The sequence below is a fragment of the Rana temporaria genome, chromosome 2 (assembly GCF_905171775.1).
Source record: "Rana temporaria chromosome 2, aRanTem1.1, whole genome shotgun sequence".
NCBI classification, from domain to species: Eukaryota; Metazoa; Chordata; class Amphibia; order Anura; family Ranidae; genus Rana; species Rana temporaria.
In genome coordinates, this window is record NC_053490.1 from 219103720 (window position 1) to 219110634 (window position 6915).

The window sequence follows — 6915 nt, forward strand, 5'->3', positions numbered from 1 at the left end:
CGTACAAAAGTTATATACGCCCGTGTTAATCTGTTATTTTTATTACAGGATATCAGCGCTCTGTTTGGATAATAGGGCACTCTTTTATTTTTTGGGCTCAGAAGCGAGCAGCAGAAAGAGTTTATTTGGAGAATTTAGGTTTGGATCCCTCAATCTTCCGTGTATTTTGGTATGGACGTAGGGGGATGTTATGGGGGGATTTGTTATTTGAGTTGAGTAGGTTATACTCTTTATATTCCGCCCCGGATATTTTAATTATTCACGTTGGAGGGAACGACATCGGGAAAACTAAGACTTTTGAGTTACTGTCAGAAATGAAGGAGACATTCAGGTTTCTGAGAAGGTCTTCCCCAAATTCAGTCCTGATATTCTCAGAAATAATACCAAGATTACGTTGGTCAGAGTCAATGGTTTTTAAACCATTGGAAAAAGTACGGAAACGCATCAACAGAGCGATGGAAAAATTCCTCGCTCCAGAGCTGGGGTTTTCCTTTCGCCATGTGGAGTTAGAGGGAGGAGTGCAAGGTTTATATAGGAGTGATGGGGTTCACCTAGCAGAGATCGGTTTGGACATTTTTAACATGGGATTGCAAACATGCATAGAGACGGCCGCGGTCTGGGGGGGGTGGGGACAGAAGGGCGGCAAGTAGCGCCCTTCTGTCGGTTGGGAGATTTAAGTCATGTTGTATGGTTAATGATGGATCAGCCCGAGTCTCAAGTGGCTGGGCTGGGTAAGGTTGGTATTAAAGTGGTTTTCAAAAAATTAAAGTGTTAAACAAAGTTGAATCAACAGTTTTTATTAAACCAGTGGACCAGGCCGTGGCCAATATATTCCAAAAATGTTATTGTTCGTACGTGTCAGAATGGTCATATATGTTGTGTAATATATGGACTAACATTTAATAAACAAATTATAGGATTTTTCCTGGGTCTTGTGGTCTTTATTTTCTCTATGCATGTTTGGGTGTTTTTTCTCTGGGTCAAAAATTGGTGCATGTGATCCCATGTAAAAGGAAGGGGGTGCCTGTCATAGGCCTCCCTTTCTAGATGGGATCACTGCAGCAGTATTGGTTATTAGGTAGTTTAATGGAGCTGCTGTATAGTGAGTTAAGCTGGCTGGGGTCAGGCAGCGGTCAGGGGGTTATACAAAGGACAGGGAATAGGACAGCAGTGGTAAATTAGTAGTTAACTGAGGCAGGTTTGATTTATTACAGGTGTGTCAGGTAAGCTCAGGTGGGCTCAGGAGGTAGCCAGCTATTGGGTCAGAAGGGTCAGGTGATACTAGGAAGGTTCTGGAATCAGCCTGGAAGCCTATTTATTGGTCCAGTCTGGCTTGGGTCGGTGCCAGCCTGATTCCAGAACGACAGGAGAAGCTCCCCGCCCTACCCCCCCTTTTTTCTTTTTCTTTCCCGTCGCGGCCGGTTCACGTGGTGGCTCACTCTGAGTGTAGTTCCTCGGAGGGGAGATTTAAGTCATGTTGTATGGTTAATGATGGATCAGCCCGAGTCTCAAGTGGCTGGGCTGGGTAAGGTTGGTATTAAAGTGGTTTTCAAAAAAATTAAAGTGTTAAACAAAGTTGAATCAACAGTTTTTATTAAACCAGTGGACCAGGCCGTGGCCAATATATTCCAAAAATGTTATTGTTCGTACGTGTCAGAATGGTCATATATGTTGTGTAATATATGGACTAACATTTAATAAACAAATTATAGGATTTTTCCTGGGTCTTGTGGTCTTTATTTTCTCTATGCATGTTTGGGTGTTTTTTCTCTGGGTCAAAAATTGGTGCATGTGATCCCATGGGAATCCACCTTGTTTACAAAGGCAGATCCCCATTCTGCCTCTGTACTAGGCGATCTCAGGTTGTCGGTGGATATCGAGTCCGGTGGCAGGCGACTGCCTGCCATCGCGCCTGCGCAAACCGACTTACAGCTATGACGATTTGCGCAGGAGAGCCAACCTGGTTGGCTAATGGTTAAACATCATTAAAGGGCTGACAAGTAAAAGATGAGAAATAGAATAAAAAAAATTAAGTAGCTTGATTAGGAGGCAGAAATGTGGCTGTGATGAAAGGCAGAGGAGGATAGTGATATAAAAAATAGCCAGACTAAGATAAAATGGCTAGAAACGTGGCATTTTCCTCTTTATTTTCTTGAATTAGATGTTGCAATTCCTGCAGTCATCTCTTAAGTGCATTCTAGTGTGCGATTTTCAGTTCTGCTCTGAACATAACTGAAAGAAAACTCCAAAAATGTTTCTCCTTCTCTTCCAAATAAAAGAAAATAGGATGAATGCCTTGTGGCTGAATTAATAGTTTTAGGATATATCCATATAATCTCTCCTACGTAAAGTGACCACCTGTGTTTAATTTCTCTTTCTAGGGTCCTTTAAAAGTTAAAAAGGTCTTGGATGAATAGGCCACATTACCCTGAGGTAGAGATGAACATGATTTATGGATTCCATGTTGTTTACATAGTTCCTGCTTAACATTTCCCTCAGAACAGTGTCCTTGGTTTGAATGTAACCATTATGGGCACCCATAGATATGTAAAAAAGTCTCCACCATAGTGCCATTTCTTCAGCCTGGTTTCTCACAAGAACTACTACAGTACAATAGTAAAGGATACATTTATATCTATCATCGGTTTTATCTATTGACAGAAAACCTACCACTAAAAGCTGTAAGGTAGCCGTTTACTTCCAAATCATTATGGAGGTTATAATAATATCATATAATATTCTCATATTTATTTTATTTGTATATTAAGAGATTTAGCAGGAATTTAGCTTTAAATTATAATTTAGCTAGTCAGTCAACTAAACAATCTCCATCACATTCCTGGAGTATAGTTCTGCAACTTTACCAGCCAAAGAAATTAAAGTGGCTGATACATAGGAGGAATTTATTGTTCTAGTGAAAAACACATTTTTGGTTGTGCCAGGTCCCTCCTGGAATTCCAGCGTGGATCTCTAGTATCCAGGGATCTGGATTCAAAGCAAACACTTTCAGGAATATGTCTGCTGCCTAATTTTCTCTCCCCCCCCCCCCCCCCCACTGTTTGTAATATACCATAACATCTATGAAAAACTGAAGAAAAAAAACCTGAAGTCCTTTAATTATTACAACAGCCAATATTATTTTAGCTTAAAATTTGATAGCAGTCAGAAAAATGAAAGATTGAGATTGGAATTTCACACATAACAACTGCACAGCAGTCCACCTTCTCATGTTTTTTTTTGCATTAAATATATATGTTTTAAATGTTTAAACTCTTTATTGTACATGAATTGGTAATCATTACATAAACCTTTATTGTACCAAAAATCGTTACTTTTCTGTTCTACTGGGATACCTTATGGACCCCACCAAAAATGCTAGGCAGAAGTATGTAATATTTAAGAAATTTAAATGTGTGATTTTTTGTACCGCCTTATACATACAAAATGCTAAAAAACATTGATAATATAACTTGTATGCTGTAAAAGTATCCGATCATTGTAGCAAAACCTTTAAAGAAATTGAAAAAAAAAATTCAACTGTAAAAATGAAATAATGCATGGCAATTAAAATGTCACATGTTATGCTTTAGTGAATTGATCCTTATATATCTGTAGCTGATAGGCTCTTAACTTCCCATGAACAGCCTTATATATGAAATGTGCCGATTCTTCTCCAGACTACTGCACATGCTGACACATGAATTTATTGTCTTACAGCTCTTTAGTCATGTGACCACCATTGTAAAGCACCAGGGACTGCCATAGTGGAGACATTTCATTAATGTGCTGCAGTCCTAGATGTACTAAGCCTCATCCCTGTTGGGTGTTGAATGGTGCAGAATGTTGCATGCTGCTTCTTACACGCAGGGGATGTGTATGAATAACAGTTCTAACATGACCCAATAAATATACAATAAGAGGGAGACGTGTTATAGATCAAGCAAGTGGGCTGCGAATGGCTTTGACAGTTGCATTTGATTAGATTTAGCATGAATATTTACACAAACAGAAGTGTAATAACAATGATTTCCAAATAATCTTAAGAATAAAAAGAAAACGTTGGATGGATTTCCTGTTCTGTGCAGATAAGACAAACCATTATTATTCAAACAGCTCATACCGTGGTAACAGGTACTGAATTCCAAACACAAAAAATGTGTGGGAGGAATAATATGCACATATATCTATGCAACGTATGGTTCAATAAGTGAAATTACATTTTTGTATACATATTTGCCAACATGGACCATTAAGATTGTATTTGTTTTATTTGGTCACTCTAAGGAACTTTATCTAAAATGGCAGAGTTAAAACACCCTTCCCAAAAAAATGAAATATAAAAAAAAAATATTTTAACCATCTTTAAAAAAAGTGCATTGAAGGTCAATTACCTTACTCCTTTGTCTTCATTCCAAACACCTCTTCCTAAGCCATCCTGCAGTGCAATGAATCATAGTCACAATTTGCTCTATAAACCAAGCTAATTTCCTGCCTTGGGGTCCTGACATTTTTCCCTGCTCATTGTCATCTTGGGCAGTGGTCCCCTCAGCATCCCTGTCATTTCTCCTGCTTCTGCCCATGAGCTGTTGGAAGTGTCACCTCCACCAATAGGAAGTTTCCACACTATTTTTAGTATTGAACATCTGTTTTTTTTATAGGAACTTGCAGGAAGTCCTCCTGATAGGAAAGGTTAGAGAATGGGAAGTACAAGGCATTAAAAGGTTGAGACAGTTGTACGATGGTAATAATTTTAAAATTCTCGGGCTTGAGACAGGAATTTAATATATCACAAAACTCATTTTACATTTATCTACAGGTTGGGCATGCCCTTGAAGCTCAGTTTAGGACACAAGCCTCATGCCGCATACACACGACCGTTTTTCGGGTTCTAAAAAAATGACGTTTTAAGGGTCTAGAAAAAAAACAACGTTTTTTTCAACCCGATCATTAAAATGGCCTTGCCTACACACGATTGTGAAAAAAAAATGCTCTAGCAAATGGCGGTGACGTACAACACGTACGACGGTACTATAAAGGGGAAGTTCCATTCGGATGATGCCACCCTTTGGCTGATTTTGTGTTAGTAAAAGACGATTCACACTTTTCTGTCTGTTACAGCGTGATGAATGTGCTTACTCCATTACAAACTGTAGTTTTACCAGAATGAGCGCTCCCGTCTCATAACTTGCTTCTGAGTATGCGCAGATTTTTCACGTTGTTAAAGCCCACACGCGACCATTTTTTACAACCTTGAAAATGACAACTTTAACGTCGTGAAAAAATAGAGCATGTTCGAAAAAAAAATTGGCCATTTTTTAGTTTTTAAATTACATCTAAAAAAACATAATTTTTTAGAACCCGAAAAACAAATCGTGTGTACGCGGCATTAGAGTGGAATAAAACTCCTCTCTTCCAAAACATACTTCAGGCAGGTACAACTAAGGGACTTGTATCCGAATTATACGGACAGATACGTAAAAGATAAAAAGATTGCATAAAAACATCCACAGTGTATAAACTGCATCAATTGAATACTATAAAACAGCTCTGATTGTTGAGTAAAAGTGTCCAACTCCACATAAATAGTTTAGAGAGGTGATGATAGAAAAAATAGTTCAGAATATTTGTCCATGGATAGGCCTAGAAATCATAGTGGTAAGCACCTTCCACCGATCACTTCAGTTCCACCACGTGACATAGAATCCCCTTAGGGGGTTAAACTCACCAGAGCAAAGCTCAAAACCAGCCTCTAAGCAGATTCATCTAAGCCACAACTTGTAAACACCACCATTCCAGGAGAACACAGGATGACAAGGGCTCCAATTTAAATCATGAATCAGAGAGAAGCTCACATAGCGTAATCCCATTCTATTGAAACATTCAACCCTTACATCAAAATATCCCTTACGCAAAAGAGTCAACACTGGTATAAACCTCCGAAAGGATAGGGAGAGATGGGAAGAGGATATAGGGGAAAAAAATCACAGGAGCAGTGGAGGAGAATCCTGGAGATGGGACCAATGGTATCAGTTTTGCCCCTGCAGAAGGTATCCCATCTGATGCCGATATATAGAGCCTACTACACTCCCAAGCAACTGTTTAAGTATGGTAGAAGATCAGATGAGAAATGTCAGGAGACTGGAGATCTCATGTATATGGTATGGAGATGTCCAAAGCTGTTTCGATATTGTGAGGGAGTACTTAACACTGTGGGTGAGATATTTGGGATAACCTTGGAGATGGAAGCTGGACTATGTATACTGGGATATAGGAAGGAACCCGGAGAAGAGGAAGAGCACCACAGTTGCAATTTTAAGTTGTTTGTTCCAAGACAGAAAACTTATAGCAATGAGATGACAGTCGACGATACCCCCGGAAGTGAGGAAGAGTAGTGTATAAAAAAGGGGAAATCTCAAGGAATTTGAGAGGATGTGGAGGCCCTGGCTGGAAAAAAACGGGTCCCCTCTTTAGAGTGGAAAGTATACAGTAGCACTGGAGAACCATTATATATAGAGTAGTGTATATGGAATCTGCACACTAGACAAATTAGTTGCAACATGCCTTTAAAATCTAATAAGTGAAGTTACTCGAAATGAAAGAAATGGTCAAGTGAAACGATCTATGTATTTAAATACATTAAGGAGGGGGGGTAGAGAAGAGAGGGAAGGGGATAATGAGAAGTGCCATCTATATAATATTGAAGCTAGGGAGAACATATGGAATAAACTTTTTTTTTGCTGTGATTTTATCTTCTTATATTTATGAAGATGGTAATGACTATTTTGCTACTGAACATTTGGTATAAAAAAAAAAAAACACAAGACTCTCTGAAAACATGTTGTGTGGCTGCTTCAAGATGGACAATAAGGCGGCACTTGAAGAAAGATGGGCTGCATGTTCAATTCGCCAGAAGAA

General features: G+C 39.0%; 1 protein-coding gene across 3 annotated transcripts in view; it reads right to left on the minus strand.

Annotated features, from left to right (window-relative positions):
- ST6GAL2 (ST6 beta-galactoside alpha-2,6-sialyltransferase 2) overlaps positions 1–6915 on the minus strand; it is a 241040-nt gene that overhangs the window by 156128 nt on the left and 77997 nt on the right. The window contains exon 3 of one of the 3 annotated variants that reach the window (XM_040336456.1): positions 4392–4435. The exons of the other annotated variants lie outside the window; for them this stretch is intronic. The gene's annotated coding sequence lies outside the window, so the exon portion shown is untranslated. The remainder of the gene's footprint in view (positions 1–4391; positions 4436–6915) is intronic. 3 annotated transcript variants of the gene reach the window in all.